At 42.2% G+C, this 19488-nt stretch overlaps 1 non-coding gene across 1 annotated transcript; it reads left to right on the top strand.

The window, feature by feature from the left end:
- Window positions 1–18893: 18893 nt before the first annotated feature.
- Window positions 18894–18999, top strand: LOC118482468. Its single transcript, XR_004868503.1, has one exon. It is a non-coding gene; the product is annotated as a small nucleolar RNA R71 (small nucleolar RNA).
- The last annotated feature ends 489 nt before the right edge of the window (window positions 19000–19488 follow it).

Here is a 19488-nt window from a genome sequence, read left to right as displayed (position 1 = left end):
GAACTTAACGGGAGAAAATATAACCGCTACAGCGTTAGCATCTTCCGTTATCTTTTCAATAACAGGTTTTCCCTCCCAAACTCACGGTTATAAATACGAGAACTGTTCAGGTATAAACTCAGATCACTCTCACTTCTCATATACTTTATCTTCTCCATTACCTATACTTATTCTCACACCGGAGTCGGGTCAAGGAGAGAACCCTCTTCTCCCCTTGGCGAGGCTAACGGTGCTCTGTTTTGCAGAATCACCGGAGAAGAAACTCGACAGCAACTGAATCAACCGAGAGAGAGCTAACCCTTTTTATGCAGATTCAAACCCCCTAGATATCTCGGTTCCGACCATTTATCTAGTGTTTCTTCATTGGCGCCCACCGTTTTCTCAGTTTTTCTAGTTTCTACCTCGTTTCGATTCAGTTCATTCCATTTTTCTGTTTTTACACATGGCAGAAAATTCTTCTTCTCACCGACAACCTGGTCCTCGACCAAATGTCAGAAACAATTTACTAGTAGAAGGGATTGTAGAGGAGGCCTCAGACGATAATAAGGTCCAATCCAATAGAGCAAACGATCCTGTTACTCCAGGAATGTTACCCACAAATCCTGCTCAATCAATTTTACCACCGGGAGAAACTCCGATATCATGGTATGTCCGGTCTCAAGGGGCATTAAATGCAGTATACAGACAGTTGTGTGCTCAAACTGCTCCTGTGACCCAATCACGAAGGCCGGGATCTAGAGCTCATGCTTCCCAGCGAGAAGAATCAACTTATGATGGTACAAGCAGCTACGAGAGACAACACCATGAACCACACCCTCGTCAAAGGCAGTCGGTTCATGATAGGTTGGGGTCCTAATGGGACACTCACACCGATGAATCAGATCAAACATATTGTTTGAGTGCAAACACTAGTGTATTCAGCAGACTACAGCCAAACTCTAAATCCAGGCCTCGAGCGGTTTATAACCCTGAGGCAGAGCATAATTATGACTTAGTTTACCGCCCTGCAGAAGCAGCGGAAAACTCGAAGTTTATACTGGAGATAGCTCTGGCTCCATTGGAAAGGGCAAAATTACCTTCTAACGTCGGGAAATTCAATGGGTTAACTGACCCCGATGATCATCTGAGAATCTTCACCAGTGCAGGGTTGGTTGGCGGTTGGACTCTTCCGCTATGTCGTGGTTCACGCAAATTTAATCCCCAAACAACTGTAGTTAGTGGTAAAAGGGTATCGAACTCAGGGAGTATGTGGAAAATGTGTCGATTGTATAGCTTTGTATTTAAACTAATATTAAACTAAATTGCAGAAAATTAAAATTCAAGATTGTGGATTGTTGTTTTAGAAAACTAATTTAAGAACTAATTCAAATCAAAGTTGGTTGTAAACAATTAGGAGAGAACAATGTCACCCTAGGTTTCAGTTTCTTTAAACAGTTGTGTGCAATTTCACTAGAAAGAGTTACATAGACATAACTCGTGTATACGTGATTGAAGTGATAAAAGGGAACAAAGTACTCGGATTAGATAACGCGAGGTTGTTTCCCGATGACCTATTAACCAATAACCAACCCTAACCCTTCCCGTGATATCTCGGTTGCCAACGGCACCAAGAACGTACGATTAAGACTAGAAATTGCAATATGGATTAACACACTACAAACAATCAAACATACACCATGACATTCAAGCAACGCAAGATATCATTCTAGAAATGCAGAAATTAAACACACAAAAGTTTCAGAAACATTCACCTAGGATGATCACCGAAGAGTTTAGCCGGACATGGCTCGGTGAATCATCATCAACATCAAACTATTGTTCATACGAATCAAAAGCACAAACCGAATGATTGAAATTGTTCACAAAACAAGCCACAAGCCAAAATTCGTCCCCAAGGTGTCCAAGAACCGTCCAATGATGAGATCATGTGAAAAGACACCCAAAAACGACTTAAAAAAATGGCAGTTACACTTTTTGCTCGCAGGCTCCACCGTAAATTACGGCTCCACCGTAATTTACGGTGGACATCAAACTTTTACGGCTCCAACAATCTGTGTTACGGTGGTGACAAGATGGAAATCAGGTCTACCGTAAATTACGGTAGAACCGTAATTTACGGTACTCAGCTGCTTTGACTTCTTTGTTCTTTCTTTTGTTCTCCTCTCGACCCATTCTCCACCAAAGCCTCCAAAACTGCCTTTTATCCATCTTTTAGCTCCTAAATCGTACCTGAAACATAAGCGTCGTAGTTATCTAATTCAAGATAATTACACGGTTAAATGGAAGATTATTTCATCTTTTAACGTGCTTAAGGGTTGTCCAAAGGACCACCCGTCACATCCCCACACTTAACCGTTGCTTGTCCCAAGCAACTCATCAACATGATTTCAAAACAAGTGATCAAATCAAACCAAGCAAAGCATGTAATTTCTTTACCAACCCCTTTTTAACACCCAAGCAATGCACCCCTCTCAAATTCTCTCCTCTCGGCTACAAGTGAAAACTAGCAAAGATAAGCTAGACACACACTAGGCAAACGGGTGGATGCACAATCATAAGCTTGTACCTGAATCAATCATTCTCCTAAAATGGGTCAAACATGAATGCAAATCAAAGGGACTTCAAGGTTGTAACGTGGCTAGGTGTATAGGTAGGAAATGGAATATATATGAGTAACGAAAATTCGACCCGGTCTTTTTATTACAAACACAAAAACCAACTACCAAATACGCACTACTATATACAAGACAATTAAACCCCCCCTTTTTTTTTCTTTTTCTCGTTGCTTTTTCTTTTCTCTTTCTCTCTTTTTTTTTTTTTTTTTTTTTTTTTTTTGCATACGATAACACATTAACCAAAACTACTTCAAACTCACAAAACTACTAATTCTATCACTAATACTATAAGACCGGGTCAAATTTGGGTAGATTTTCAAGTAAGTAGCTAGGGGAAACAAATGATAAGCTTTAAAGGCACAAAATGGGCAACTAAATGACCAAACCCCCGCCCCTCTCACTACCATGCTCATATATATAACTTATGAGGTCCAACCCCCCAAATCCCACACTCGCTCACACCAACGACGAGGCTACCTAATGCCCTTATCCTTTCTACATTCATGTTTAACTAAGGATTCAAATCGCATTCAAGCACAAGTTCTAACACACCCCCCACCCGTAGCCACTCTCATCAAAGATAATTATTTATGTACAAGTGTGGCTACAACTCTCACCAAGAATGAAAAGGGTAACAAGGGTTGCCGGTGCATTAACTTGGGGATAAATTAGGGCGTCAAGATTTCACATTATTTTGCTTGGCCTAAAATTTTTCAAAAATCTTCAAAAAATTCCCCCCATCCCCACACTTGGGATACATTGACCCCAATGTATGGCTTTGGGAGGCTTTGATCACTAACCCACTCAACATCCACAAAAGCTTCTTTTCTCAAACCCCAAATTTCTTTTTGTATTTTTTTATTTTATATTTTTTTTTATATGTTTTTCTTTTTTAAACACGACACCACCAACCAACACCAACCCTACAATCAACCATACGATCAAACACCACCCATCCTCCCAACCATAACTAACATAAAATCAACAAATATGTACAAACTATACACAAGAGAGAATACCACCTGATCAATAGTAGCGCGGTCCTGGAGGCCCAAAGATGGATGACATCATATCATTCCACTCTCCAAACCCGAATGCGCCGCTACTGCTTCCCTCTTGTTGTTGTGGTCCCTCCTGTCGCCTTGGGTCAAGCCACTGAGAATGGTGGAGTGGTGGGGTCGGATATGAAATACTACCATCATAAGGCGGCAGTGAGGCATAGTCCACGTGTTGTGGATCCTCAACCACCGGCCTTCCGGCATGCCAGTCCGCATGCATCCGCCTCATTTGGTCATCATGATATCTATTATTAGCATCCACCTCTCGAGAGTATGCGTGGGTACGGTTCCATGACTCATTGCGATCGAAGCTATGTTTTAACGACCGCTCTATGCTTGCACTATTCCTCGTGTTTTGATCATACAACGTCCTCTCCGGTCCCGACCATATATCAAAAATAGATGCCGGCGGACGTTGACTTTCGATCACCTCTTGCATTGAACCACTATAAGCCCACCCCGGCTCATACGGTTGTTGCGCGTAGTCGTAGAACGTACCACCATGACCACCACCAAAAACCCCAAAACCAACATTTGCACCACCCTGCGGCTCGTCCGCATAGTCCTCGTCCCCACTAGGAACCAACTCTTCATCGCTTTCCGGCTCATCCGGCTCTCCCGGTAACAACTCCCTTGCACCCAATTTCAGTGCCCTCCACCGTTGACCCTCCGATTTCAATTTGTGATAACGTTCAGACTGAGTATACGTCCAAACGTTTCCCAACCTATCCAAAGTAAAAGGCTGGTGCCTTTTCGTTAAACCTCGGTCTTCGGATGTGAGTGCCTTCTGCTGTTTCATCAAACCCGTTATGATGCGACAGTACGGGACGATGTCTCTTCCGTATTTGTTCCGGCATATCCACAAATGGTGCATAATCAAGTAGCGTATTGGAAAGCGTGGGGACCCATGCATCAATGAATACAGAACAGGTATCTCTGGAAACCTCACCTGTTCTTTATCGCCTCTTCTTGGAATGACATTAAGCAGGCAGATTGTATGCAACAGTTTGGCTTCTATCTTCAAATTCTTCCGGTATAACACACCACTGTACCTACCGGGCAAAAACAAATCCGCTAACATGTCGTTCCATCTCACGTGCTTCTCTGGTTTGAGCAATAAATCATCAAGCGTGGGAATCATGTACTCCTTAGCCGGGAGACTGTCATACTTTCCCAGCTTCTTCAACGAGTCGAATGACATCTCAACTGGCACCCCATGTACCATCCCGATCAACTTCATTTGTGATGGCTTGTTGAAGTTGTGACATTTAAGTGTTGCCATCCACTCCTGAATCTCAGTCATAAACAAATTGCTCTTATCTTTGTCAAAACACTTGAGCGCTCCTTCCCAACCCAAAGCACGAAACTTAGCAAACACCCCGAACTGGCCAAACTGGGGTTGATGCGTGTCAGTGTGTATATGTTTTTAATATATAATTAAGCCCCTTTTTACACTTTTAGCCAAGTTTTAAATTTATAAAACACGATATTCACTAACACTAAACACACATATGGGCAAGTGCACCCATCGTGGACGTAGTATAGTGTTGGTAAGATACCGAGGTCGTCAAAGGACACAAGAGCTTTTAATACCGGTTTATCCTCAACGTCTAATCAAATCAAAAAGTGAGAAGAATGTTTTAAACTAAGAAAAATAAAAACTAACTAAATGCTGAAAATAAAAATAAAATAAAAACAGATAGACAAGATGAATCACTTGGATCCGACACGTGTATTAGTATAACCTTTGATTATTTTCGCACTTTTGCACTTGTTTAAGAGATTATCTTAGTTATTGTAGTAGGCCCCTCTTTTGAAGGCGACGTTACCCTCAACCCAGTAGTTTGAGTCAGCAAGGATACAATCCTAAAGGGTCGGATTATTGAAAGATAATGAATTAAGTTATTAATGCAAATTGTGGTAGGCCCCGCTTTTGGCGGTGACGTTACCCTCGGCTAAGTAGTCTGAGTCAGCAGGGATACAGTCCTAAATAGCCGGGTTATAGTATTAATAGTAGTTAACTTATGAGGGGGTCAAAGAGTTTGGATCCCCGCCATCCAATACCTATGGGCATTGAAGGAGATCCTACTAAATTTGACCCAGGTCCCAAGCAGGACCTCTAAACGCTGAACAAGGGCAAGACCCTTACCAAACCGTTCCCTTAACCCCCGACCAGGTAGCCAACATACCTCCATATAGACCGTGGAGATATGAATGGTGAAAATCTTTTATTTTATATAGACAGTAAAATAATGCCAAGACACCACGGACAAACGATAAGGAAAGATCACCTTCAACATAAGTAACTAGTTATTAAAGTCATTAATACAAAACCAAATAAAAAGTGCAAAAGATTAAAAATAAAAAGTATTATACTAAACACTTGTCTTCACCAAGTGATGTAAGAGACTTAGGCAAACATGGCCTTGATTGTCAAGAACTCTTACGATCAATCTTGGATCCCGAGACGACTCACACACTCTACGATGGACAATGGATGATGGTGGTGGATGATGGTGTTATGGTGGTGGTGGGTGGTGGATGAGGTGTGAGAGATGTGGTGTGCCAAGGGATGAGAGAGAATGAAGCCAAGCTCCTCTATTTATAGGCTGAACAGAAGGCTGGACACGCCCCCGTGCTCGCTGGACACGGCCCCGTGCCCGCCTGACACTCTCTCTCCTCATTAATTGTAATTGCGAATTACAATTAATGCGCCTGCTGTACTTTCACCACGCCCCCGTGCTCGCTGGACACGGCCCCGTGGTGGGCAATGGAAGCTTCTACTGGTTTGTCTTTTCTGCTGCTTCCTGGGCACGCCCCCGTGTTCGCTGGACACGGGGCGTGTTCAGACTCTGTTTCTTCTCCTTTGCCTTGGGAGGTGCCGTTGAGGGTCCGGGCAATCCACTTTTGTTCCTTTTTCTTGTATTTATGGTAGAATTAGCTGTCTTTTTGCTTCTTTTGTGATTTTGAGCTCATTTCATCCTGAAAATACAAAAGGAAGACAAAAACACTCTTTTTCCAACATTAGTACTAAAAAAGGGTTAGTTTTATGCCTTAATTGATGTGATTTATATGTTGCATTTTACACACATCAAATACCCCCACACTTGAACTTTTGCTTGTCCTCAAGCAAAACTCTTTAAATGTGGCTTACACTCCCAAATGGAATAGGTAGAAGAGAAGTTTTTTAGCTTGTCCTAGAGTGTCGGGAATCCAAGGTTTTTATAGGCTTTATTTTTATTTATTTACAATCCTATTCGTTATGATTTATTTTGAACTTTTCATAAGATAAATTACTTATTTGGGCATAGCATGCCTTATTAAAATTCCATTTATATACAAGTTCACATACCTCACGGGAGATCACTCAACACTCGGCCGAAGGTGTATATTTTAGTGAATCACTCGAGAGCGGCACGGAACTTACGTCTTCCATAGGCTTGCCAAGCAATCAATCCTCCTCCTTTTTAACTTTTTACCTTTGTAAATATCAAGAGGACTTTTTGGGTGAAGGCTTGGGTTTAAAGGTGGGTGGTTGGTTAGTGGTTAGTAAAAAGGGCGAAAATCGTAACAAGCGTCGGTTTTCGTGAAGTACCTTATTTTTAGTGACTTTTTATTTTGAAGTATTTCTCCAAACAAGCTTTTTATAGCTTTTGTTTGTTTTTGACTTCATCATCATTTTTTTTTTCGTCACATAAAAAGGCGATTTTTACGAAAAAGCGAACTTGTTACTAAAGAAAATAAATAAAAAGGTTTTTTGGTGGGTAAAAAGGGTTTTGGGGTAATGAAATGAAAGGTTTAGGCTCAAAGGGGCTATCTAGGGGGATTTTGGGTAGGTAAAAAAAAATGAAAAATAATGGTTTTGAAAGAAAAAAAAATGGTTAGTCCTAATGCCTCCATCATTTACTTACTTGGGTTTAAGTTGGTAAGGACCGGGAATGTATCGTCGTGGCAAGTTCTAGATTTGTAAGGACCGAGCGGCTATTCACACAAGAAACGAAAAATGAGCATTTAATCTAAATATGTGTATTTTTATGCTCAATAAAGGCTCAAAACTCACTTTTGTGGGAATGGGTTTTTAATGTGACCAAGCATATATAATCGAATTTTAAACTAGACTTGTTATGCCGTTTCATAATTTTCTTATGTTGGTTCCTTTTTTATCACGACGCTATCGGTTGTAAACTTGTAAAAATATAACCTTTTTAGAACTTGTTATTCCCAACTTAAACTAAGACAAGTAAATAAATAAAAAAATAAAAAAAAAGTTTTTGTAAAAATTTGGGGTGTTTAGCGGTTCCAATAGAGTTTTGTGTAAGGCTTGTGTTTAGGATTTTGCAAAATTTCAAGGTTTTAGCATCCCCCCCACACTTAAATTACACATTGTCCTCAATGTGTCCAAAAATAATATTTTTGGTTGATTAGAATGTATAAAAGTGTGTTAAAAAGCAAAGATTTATGTTACTGGCATCCTGGACACGGCCCCGTGTTCACCGGGCACGGCCCCGTGGTCAAGTGCCAGTAACAAAAATTACAGAATTGAAACAGAAGCCTGGACACGGGGGCGTGTCCGCTGAACACGGCCCGTGTCCAGTTACCTGAACTGGGTGATTTTTCTGCAGGGGCTCAGCACGGGGCCGTGTTGGTTGGGCACGACCCGTGTTGAGCCTTCTGTGATGGAGATTTTTGTCGGGTTGCTCTGTTCTTCGTGCATGGTTCCATTTTTCTCGTTTCCTTTTTCATCCATTATCACCATGAGTGTGTTTTATTCTCAAAACAACCATCAATCATAAAAACCATCATAACATTGCAAATCATAGAGAGACATTACATTAAGTTAGCTAAATAATTAGGGGATACATAAGGTTATCCTAAGGGTTCTACTTATTTAAGAAAATTTCGGGAATAGCTTCCCGATGTAGTAACTCTCTCTAGCCGATGGCTCCTCGGTTGTCATTCAAAGCCATTCTTCTATCTCCCTTGGGAGGTAAAAGGTAGCTTCATTCTCTTCGGTGTCTCGAGGAGGAATGCTTACCGGGATTCCTTGCACCACCCTTGGTTGAGGTACTTGGTGCATGGCGTGCCATTCTGCTGGAATGATAACCTCGGGTACTACATTCCACGCCCTTTGGGTTATCACCGGGACCAAAGGCGGGGAAGCGAGAAGGTTTAATCTCTGGTGCAGGAGATTTACTTCTCGTAGGCAGCCCTCCAAACCTACCGTCAGATGATTAATACGATCCACCAAAGCTTCCTCTACTCCCGTCATCTCGTCTATGGCTTCCCTCAAAGCGTAAACGTAGTTTACTAGGGAATCCTCTGCCGTAGACGACCTCCTTCCATTTCGGTTATTTCTCGAAGATGTTCCGCTGTTTCTGCTGGCCATTTTCAGCGAAATAATCCGAAGATAACTAAACTTTTGCAAAACAGTACCTCGAACACGGCCCCGTGCTCAGTGAGCACGGCCCCGTGTTCAGCTATCTGCAGGATTTTTGTCTAACGATTCCAGGTTTTTAAATTATTTTAATACACTTTTATCGTGTTTTAAGCTTAGATAATTTAAAACAAAGTTATAGAACTAACTTTAGACAAGAATCCTTAGCAATAATTCCTACAAACCTTTCATAGAAGGTTGGAATCATGGGTTTCCAAGCTTCCATGGAGGTAAGGTTTGAAAAATTTTTGGAAGAAGGAGAAATGAACAAAAGTGGAAAAGACAAGATGGTCCTTAGGAACCTACTTTTAGCACTTACCTAGGATGGTATATGTGAAGATCCCAGGAATCTCTGCTTGGTGAAGTGGTCAAAAGTGAGCAGGATTCAGGCTGCATTTAAAGAAAACGACAGCACACTGGACACGGCCCCGTGTCCACTGGACACGGCCCCGTGTGCAGAGAAAATCCTGACACATTTTGTCCGTATTCTGACAGAATCAGCAGAGAATCTTCTGAGTGAACACGGGGGCGTGTTGACCGGGCACGGCCCCGTGTCGGCAGGCTGTTTTATGGAGTTTTGTTTCTTACTAAGGAGCTAAACTATATCGGGTGGCTCTTGACTTGTTGGAACAACCCCAAAGTGCCTAAGATACCTTAATTGTCCTATACTAAGGCGAGAACGCAAGAGGTTGTCGGTGAGGGTAATTCCTATTTTCATTCTAGGTGGACAAGTCCAACCCTTTCCCGGGCTCTCGTTAAAGAAGGTGTATGCCGAATCGCTCAGGTCTATGTATGCATCGAACGAAGTTGATGGGGAGTCCTTCATGGCACAATCGACACAGGGACGACTATCGTCCGCGTCTTTTCTAGGTAAGAAGGTATTTTCGGGAGCAACGAGGTTGTCGGAATGCGGTTCCAACACTTCCTCATGGTCATCATCTTGGGATGGATCTAAAAAATCCTTCCTGAGTTCTTTTGACCAATTGAGAAGTAGTTCTTCTAGTTGAAATAGCTCGTCAAGGAGCATTTCTCCTAGAATATCTGGCTGGGCGCATTCGAGGGAGAAATAGTGCTTATTTTTACTTTCGCCCCTCTTAAGGTTACAAAGAATCGGTGGGTCTATATAGTGGGGCCTATAAGTGAGGAAAAAACATTTTAATTCCTCATGTTCGCCTCCACATATTCGACACCACAAACCATAAGAGTGCCGAAAGTAAAAAGAATTACTATCACTCATGTTTGTGTCAGAAATTACCAACCGCCGGGATCTAACGGTTCTGTTTTCAGCAACTGAATCTTGGGCACGGGGACGTGTTCAGTGGACACGGCCCCGTGTTCAGCCTACTGTCTGACTTAAAACAGGATTGCCAGTTCCAATGATTGAGCACGGGGCGTGTTCAGCAGGCACGGCCCCGTGTTGAGCTCTGCAGAAGCTAAAAATCTAAGAAAAAATCCTAAAAAATTAAAGAAAAATAAAAATATGATTAGGCCGTTGATTCCTAACTTTCTTAAAATCCTTGTGTCCCCGGCAGCGGCGCCAAAAACTTGATGCGTGTCAGTGTGTATATGTTTTTAATATATAATTAAGCCCCTTTTTACACTTTTAGCCAAGTTTTAAATTTATAAAACACGATATTCACTAACACTAAACACACATATGGGCAAGTGCACCCATCGTGGACGTAGTATAGTGTTGGTAAGATACCGAGGTCGTCCAAGGACACAAGAGCTTTTAATACCGGTTTATCCTCAACGTCTAATCAAATCAAAAAGTGAGAAGAATGTTTTAAACTAAGAAAAATAAAAACTAACTAAATGCTGAAAATAAAAATAAAATAAAAACAGATAGACAAGATGAATCACTTGGATCCGACACGTGTATTAGTATAACCTTTGATTATTTTCGCACTTTTGCACTTGTTTAAGAGATTATCTTAGTTATTGTAGTAGGCCCCTCTTTTGAAGGCGACGTTACCCTCAACCCAGTAGTTTGAGTCAGCAAGGATACAATCCTAAAGGGTCGGATTATTGAAAGATAATGAATTAAGTTATTAATGCAAATTGTGGTAGGCCCCGCTTTTGGCGGTGACGTTACCCTCGGCTAAGTAGTCTGAGTCAGCAGGGATACAGTCCTAAATAGCCGGGTTATAGTATTAATAGTAGTTAACTTATGAGGGGGTCAAAGAGTTTGGATCCCCGCCATCCAATACCTATGGGCATTGAAGGAGATCCTACTAAATTTGACCCAGGTCCCAAGCAGGACCTCTAAACGCTGAACAAGGGCAAGACCCTTACCAAACCGTTCCCTTAACCCCCGACCAGGTAGCCAACATACCTCCATATAGACCGTGGAGATATGAATGGTGAAAATCTTTTATTTTATATAGACAGTAAAATAATGCCAAGACACCACGGACAAACGATAAGGAAAGATCACCTTCAACATAAGTAACTAGTTATTAAAGTCATTAATACAAAACCAAATAAAAAGTGCAAAAGATTAAAAATAAAAAGTATTATACTAAACACTTGTCTTCACCAAGTGATGTAAGAGACTTAGGCAAACATGGCCTTGATTGTCAAGAACTCTTACGATCAATCTTGGATCCCGAGACGACTCACACACTCTACGATGGACAATGGATGATGGTGGTGGATGATGGTGTTATGGTGGTGGTGGGTGGTGGATGAGGTGTGAGAGAGGTGGTGTGCCAAGGGATGAGAGAGAATGAAGCCAAGCTCCTCTATTTATAGGCTGAACAGAAGGCTGGACACGCCCCCGTGCTCGCTGGACACGGCCCCGTGCCCGCCTGACACTCTCTCTCCTCATTAATTGTAATTGCGAATTACAATTAATGCGCCTGCTGTACTTTCACCACGCCCCCGTGCTCGCTGGACACGGCCCCGTGGTGGGCAATGGAAGCTTCTACTGGTTTGTCTTTTCTGCTGCTTCCTGGGCACGCCCCCGTGTTCGCTGGACACGGGGCGTGTTCAGACTCTGTTTCTTCTCCTTTGCCTTGGGAGGTGCCGTTGAGGGTCCGGGCAATCCACTTTTGTTCCCTTTTCTTGTATTTATGGTAGAATTAGCTGTCTTTTTGCTTCTTTTGTGATTTTGAGCTCATTTCATCCTGAAAATACAAAAGGAAGACAAAAACACTCTTTTTCCAACATTAGTACTAAAAAAGGGTTAGTTTTATGCCTTAATTGATGTGATTTATATGTTGCATTTTACACACATCAAATACCCCCACACTTGAACTTTTGCTTGTCCTCAAGCAAAACTCTTTAAATGTGGTTTACACTCCCAAATGGAATAGGTAGAAGAGAAGTTTTTTAGCTTGTCCTAGAGTGTCGGGAATCCAAGGTTTTTATAGGCTTTATTTTTATTTATTTACAATCCTATTCGTTATGATTTATTTTGAACTTTTCATAAGATAAATTACTTATTTGGGCTGCCAAATCTCAGGTTGGTCGTCCAAAGACCCCGAGTTCCACACCGGCTTATCACTCGGGTCTAACTCCATCTCTTCTTCTTCTTCTTCGCCTTCACTTTCGCTTTCACTAACCCTACCCATATATTGCCTCTTCTTTGATGGTTGCTCCTTTTGCTTGCCCTTGCCCTTTGATGAAGATGAACTTGAACCCGCTTTTTCCTTTGTCCTTGCCATTTCCTACACACATGAGGCAAGCAACACAAACAAACACAAAATTAAACACTCTCTTCAAAATCCTCCCCACACTTGCTTGTTATCATGGTTGTAGATGTTAGTGAACCAAAAGTATAGAATTTTTCAAAAATTGGGCATGGTGTCTCTACAATGTAGAGCATCCCAAAAGTTCACTACTTCAACCACAAATCCTACATCTACAACTATTAACCATGTTCAATAAACAATTCCATAATCATATCTTAACAACAAGCAAGTGGGCAAGAACACATAACCTAAATCACCTTGTTCTTCACAATGTATCACCATAATATAGCAAAGTAAGTGTTCATACCTTGTTTCAAGATGGAAAAGTGCTTGTGAAACCAAAAATCCCAAAACCCCCAAATTATCTCAAATTAGGGTTTCAAATTTCGACCCCACAATTGCGTTTTCTCTGAAATCTCTCCTCACAATCACAAAGCTTGTGAAAAATTAGTCAATTTAGACCAAGATTCCACTTGATTTGGACAAGAATTGAAGGTTTTATGAGAGATGGAAGGTTTGGGAAGCTATGGAGGTTGTGGGTCTTGAAAGAAGGAAGATGGTGATGGTAAAGTGAAAAGTGAATTAGTGGATAGGGTTGATTCACGTGACCAGGGTTTGTTGTATTAGATTTTATTATTATTTTTTTTTACATACACGCGGACCCCAAACGACGGACATGAATTATCTGCGTACCGTAATTTACGGTCTCACCGTAAATTACGGTGAGACCTGAATGTCACTTCTTGCACCGTAACACAGTAGACTTGCACCGTAAATCCCCATCAATCCCAATTTCCACCGTAAATTACGGTATTACCGTAATTTACGGTAAACACTGATTCTTAATTCTTTGCCGTAACTCAGTAGGATTGTACCGTAAAGCCCAAAACTGCGTGATAGCCACCGTAAATTACGGCTGGACCGTAATTTACGGTGCTCGCTGGGCATTTTTCCTTTGTAAAAAAATTGAGGTTTTATGAGAAAATTTTTTAGATTTTTAAGTTTTTCGATTTTTTTATGTTTTTAAATTTTTTCAAAAACTTGTAAAAATTACCCTACCCCCTCAAAAATCCCGTGTTGTCCTCAACACAATGTAAGAGCAATTCGTGACCCGAATATCCCCACACTTGTTTCGAACACGGACTTCGAGGAACTATGGCAATTGTGCAAATATACAAACAAAACAAAACAAAACTACTATGTACACTACCATCAAACCTGGGCCTCTCATGGTTGTTCCTCATCGACCGGGCGTAAGATATAGCCCGCTTTGTCAAGCTCTAAGTTGTTGATGTCATTTCCTTCCAAGTACGGCTTCAAGCGGTGACCATTCACCGTTTGTTGTTTCAACGTTTGCTCATCTTGGATGTCCACGTCACCAAATCGCCCAACTCTTCGAATAACATACGGACCCATCCATTTGCTTTTAAGTTTGCCCGCGAACATTTTCAATCGAGAGTTGTACAACCAAACTTTCTGCCCCACTTCGAATGTTTTCTTGCGCAATTTCGCATCATGTACTTTCTTTAGCTTATCCTTGTAAGCCGATGCACATTCGTACGCCTCATCTCGAATCTCTTCTATCTCGCTCAATTGTAACTTTCTCAACTTACCCGCCTCGTCGTAATCCGCGTTGACCGTCTTGATCGCCCAATGCGCCCGATGCGCCAACTCCATTGGCAAGTGACAACCCTTACCATACACCATCCGGTAAGGTGTTGTGCCAATAGGAGTCTTGTAGGCCGTACGGTACGCCCACAAAGCATCATCCAACTTGCTCGACCAATCCTTTCTATCCGTTCTTACCGTTTTCATGAGGATCTCCTTGATTTGACGGTTGGACACTTCGACTTGTCCACTCGTTTGCGGATGGTAAGGGGTGGCGACTCGGTGGTTCACGCTATACCTCTTCAATAATTTTCCGAAGTTAAAGTTCTTGAAATGTGAACCACCATCGCTTATAATAACACGCGGGATTCCAAAGCGAGAGAAGATGTTGGATTGAACAAATTTACAAACAACCGAATGGTCGTTTGTTCGTGTTGCAATAGCCTCAATCCACTTCGAGACATAATCCACCGCCACAAGAATATAAAGGAAGCCATTCGAATTCGGAAACGGACCCATAAAATCTATTCCCCATACATCAAATATCTCTACAACCAAGATTGGTTGTAATGGCATCTCATCCCTCTTCGATATGCTACCCATCTTTTGGCAATTTACACAATTCCGGGCGAACTCAATTGCATCCTTGAAGATAGTGGGCCAATAAAACCCACAAGAAAGTACCCGATAGCCGGTTTTATGCCCACTAAAATGACCCCCGCAAGCGGACGAATGAGCATGAGTTAAGATTTCTAACACTTCCGTCTCGGGCACACACCTCCGTATGACTTGATCCGGTCCGATCTTGAAAAGATCCGGCTCATCCCAAATGTATTGCCTCACTTGGACCATGAATTGTTGTCGACGCTTTTTGGTCCAATGAGTTGGAATGGCACCCGTGGCTAAATAGTTGACATAATGAGCGTACCACGGTGCAACGAAAGTGAAAACGGCTAAGAGTTGCTCATCGGGGAAACTTTCATTGATTTCACTTACATCATCGGTCCCCTCCACCGGAATCCTAGACAAATGATCCGCAACTACATTCTCACTTCCCTTCTTGTCTCGGATCTCTATATCAAACTCTTGTAACAATAAGACCCACCGAATCAAACGCGGCTTCGCATCCTTTTTCTCCATTAGATACCGAACCGCACTATGATCCGAATAAACCACTACCTTGCTTCCCCAAATATACGAGCGAAATTTATCCAAAGCATACACCACCGCTAGTAATTCCTTCTCGGTTGTGGTGTAGTTAAGTTGCGCTTCGGATAAAGTTTTGCTTGCATAGTAAATAACCACCGGCTTCTTGTCAACCCGTTGACCCAAAACTACACCAATAGTGGTATCGCTTGCATCACACATTATCTCGAACGGCTTTGACCAATCGGGTGGTTGCAAGATAGGCGCCTTGACCAAGTGTTCCTTCAAAACAGTGAAAGCTTGCATACACTCGTTAGTAAAATCAAACGGGACATCTTTTAATAACAAATTGCATAAGGGTTTGGTGATAACACTAAAACCCGCGTGTCCCAAGATTGACCGTACACCCTTAACATTTTTAGGAGGTGGCAAAGATGATATTACCCGTATCTTTGCCTTATCCACCTCCATCCCTCTTTCCGAAATCACATGTCCCAACACAATGCCCTCTTGCACCATGAAATGACTTTTCTCCCAACTTAGCACTAAATTTTTCTCAACGCACCTTTTCAAAACCTTTTGCAATTCGTTGAGACAAGCATCAAAAGTAGTGCCAAAAATGGAGAAGTCATCCATGAATACTTCGAGCGACTCTCCAACCATGTCCGAGAAAATACTCATCATACATCGTTGAAAAGTTGCCGGAGCATTACACAAACCAAATGGCATTCGCCTAAAGGCAAAGGTGCCATATGGACATGTGAAGGTGGTCTTGTGTTGGTCATCCGGGTGTATGGCAATTTGATTATAACCCGAATACCCATCTAAGAAGCAATAATATTTTTGACCCGACAATTTCTCAATAATTTGGTCAATAAAAGGTAACGGGAAATGGTCCTTAGAAGTGGCGGCATTCAATTTCCGGTAGTCAATACACACCCGCCACCCGGTAACCGGTCGGGTAGCAATTTGTTCACCACTTTCATCCTTGACTACTTGAATGCCGGCCTTCTTAGGCACAACTTGGGTGGGACTCACCCAAGCACTATCCGAAATCGGATAGATGATTCCCGCATCCAACCATTTAATTACCTCTTTTTTTACTACCTCCCTTAGGTTCGGGTTCAACCGCCTTTGAGCTTCTCGTGTCGGTTTGGCATCTTCGGTTGTGATAATTTTATGCATGACGATGGATGGACTAATTCCTTTGAGGTCGGCAATCGTCCATCCAATAGCACCCTTGTTCGCTTTTAACACCTCCATCAATGCTTGCTCTTGTGCCAATTCCAAATTAGAGGCAATAATGACCGGTAAAGTGTCATTATCCCCTAAAAATACATACTTCAAGTGGCCAGGCAAGTCCTTGAGCTCTAACTTTGGTGGTTCCTCCAACGATGGTTTTGTACCCGAATTGATTTCCACCGGTAGACCCTCGAATTGATGGGTCCACGGTGGTCTACCTTCTTTCATTGCCATAGCATCTTGTGCTTCCTCTTCAACCCGTAATGCATAAGCATGTACCTGTTCAGAAAAGTCACACAGGCAAATATCCAAACCATCCTCCTCATACTCATGCGGGTTGCATCCATCTACTATGTCTGCCATGAAACACTCATCAACACCGTTAGCATTAGAATTGTTAGTAAAAACATTCAAACGCATTTTTCTATTTCCAAATGCCATATCAACTGTACCAAATCTACAATCGATAATAGCATGTGCGGTGCTTAAAAATGGCCGACCCAAAATTATGTTTTGTTGTTGTTTAGGGTCCGCCGATGAGTAATCCAACACTAAGAAATCCACCGGGTAATAAAACTCATCAATTTTTACAATAACATTTTGAACCATACCCCGAGGCAACTTATGAGACAAATCGGCCAAAACAACCGTCGTCTCCACCCTTGCTAATGGACCAAAGTCATATTGGTCGTATAAGCCCCCCGGTAAAATGCTAACTCCGGCTCCGAGATCTAGCAACGCCTTAGCCATTTGAAAATTACCCACTTGTACATTAATCAATGGCGTGCCCGGATCTTGGAGCTTAGGAGGAAGCTCCCCGTTCAACACCGCACTCACTTGCCCGGTTAAATCCACCCGCTTAGGCACTTTTTTCTTGTTTTGCCTTTTTTGTGTACATAATTCTTTTAAGAATTTTGCATAAGCGGGGACTTGTTTTATTGCATCAAGGAGTGGGAGATTTATTTTAACTTGTTTGAACATATCCCACATCTCCTCCTTTTGAGGACCTCTTGACACAATAAAATTTTTCTTTCCCGGGTCAAGTAGGGCCGATGGAAATGGAACTTGACTCGGTTCACCCTCAACTTTTTCATTCTTTTCACTTTCACCCAAACCCGGTTTTTTAATAAATGTTTCTTTTGGTTTAACCGGTGAAAGTTCATCATCACTTTCCATTCCCGTGATGTCCTCAACCACCCCCTCGACCAATTCGGGTGACAAATTGGCCTTAAACTCTTTCCCACTTCTTAGAACACTAACATGATTAATGTTAACGTTACCTCGTGAAGAACCATGTGAAGGGTTTACCTTAGTGTCGCTTGGAAGTTGACCCTTTCCTTTCTTCAATTCCGCCACATCGGTTGCTAATTGACCCATTTGGGTTGTTAGTGATTGGATGCTTTTATCACGAACCTCATCTTTTTGCATTCGCACTTCGTCTAGTTGGTTCCGTTTTTGCATCTCCATTTGCATGCTCTTTAGCATCTCCATCACCTCGTTTCCACCCGAAAGCCCCCCTTGTTCTTGACCCGTTTGGTATTGTTTTTGATACCCTTGGTTATTTCCTCCTCGGTATCCACCTTGATTATTGTAAGATGGCCGTGAACCAAAATTACCTTGGCTACCTTGAAAATTTGGGTTCGCTTGATTTGACGGGTTCCCATATCTAAAGTTCGGGTGGTTCCTCAATCCGGGGTGGTAGGTATTAGAATTCATGTTGTTGTAGTTCCTACCACCTCCTCCTTGACCTTGACCTTGAACCGCATGGACTTCCTCGTATTGCCCTTCCAACATCCCTTGGCAGTTTTCAGCCGCATGACCTATTTCATTACACAAAGCACAAACATTATATATTTGGTTAGTGGTTTGAACATTACCATCATCTATGGCGTGCACTTGTGGTCGGTTAGTGGTTGGTCGGGCTCTTCTTGAAGCTTGGGCCTTCCTTTTTGATGTAGTTGCCATGCTTTCCAAAAACTCCCAATCTTCATTCTCATAGTTCGTTCCAAACGTCCCTCCGGTGATAGACATTAGATCACGTGCGTCTTCGGCACTCAACCCCTCATGAAAGGCGTTCATCAACTCCCATAACTCAATTCCATGATGAGGGCAGTTTTTAATCATCATGTTAAAACGCTCAAACGCCTCATGAAACATCTCACCGTGTTGTTGTTGAAAGCTTCTCAATCCCTTCCGCGCATCATTGGTCTTTTGGGCGGTGTAGAATTCATCCAAAAAGGTTTGTTGCATCTCCCCCCATGTATATATTGATGCCGAAGGTAATGTATAGAACCATTTCTTTGCCTTATCCTCCAAAGAAAACTGAAATAAGACCAACTTGACTTCATCGGCCGAAAAACCTTGACTCCCAAAAGTGTTGCAAATTGAGTCATAGGCCTCTAGATGGAAATACGGCTCCTCCGTTGCTAACCCTTTGTACTTCGGTAAACTTTGCAACGAGTTTGTTCTTACTTCAAAAGTTCTCCCTTGGTTGTTGTGAGGGATAACCACCGGTGAAGGGTTTTGAGTAATGATTGGCCTGAAATGTGCCTCTATTCCCCTTGCTTGTTCCCTAAGATGCCTTCTTGGAACACCCAAACGACCCCTTGGACGAATAGGACCCATTGGTCTTGGCATAGGCCCTTGTGGTGCAATTGGTTGTTGGGGCATCGGTGGGTATTGAATCGGCC

The sequence above is a fragment of the Helianthus annuus genome, chromosome 9 (assembly GCF_002127325.2).
Source record: "Helianthus annuus cultivar XRQ/B chromosome 9, HanXRQr2.0-SUNRISE, whole genome shotgun sequence".
NCBI classification, from domain to species: domain Eukaryota; kingdom Viridiplantae; phylum Streptophyta; class Magnoliopsida; order Asterales; family Asteraceae; genus Helianthus; species Helianthus annuus.
Note: the sequence above shows the minus strand (reverse complement) of the source record. Positions and strands in the feature narration are given on the sequence as shown.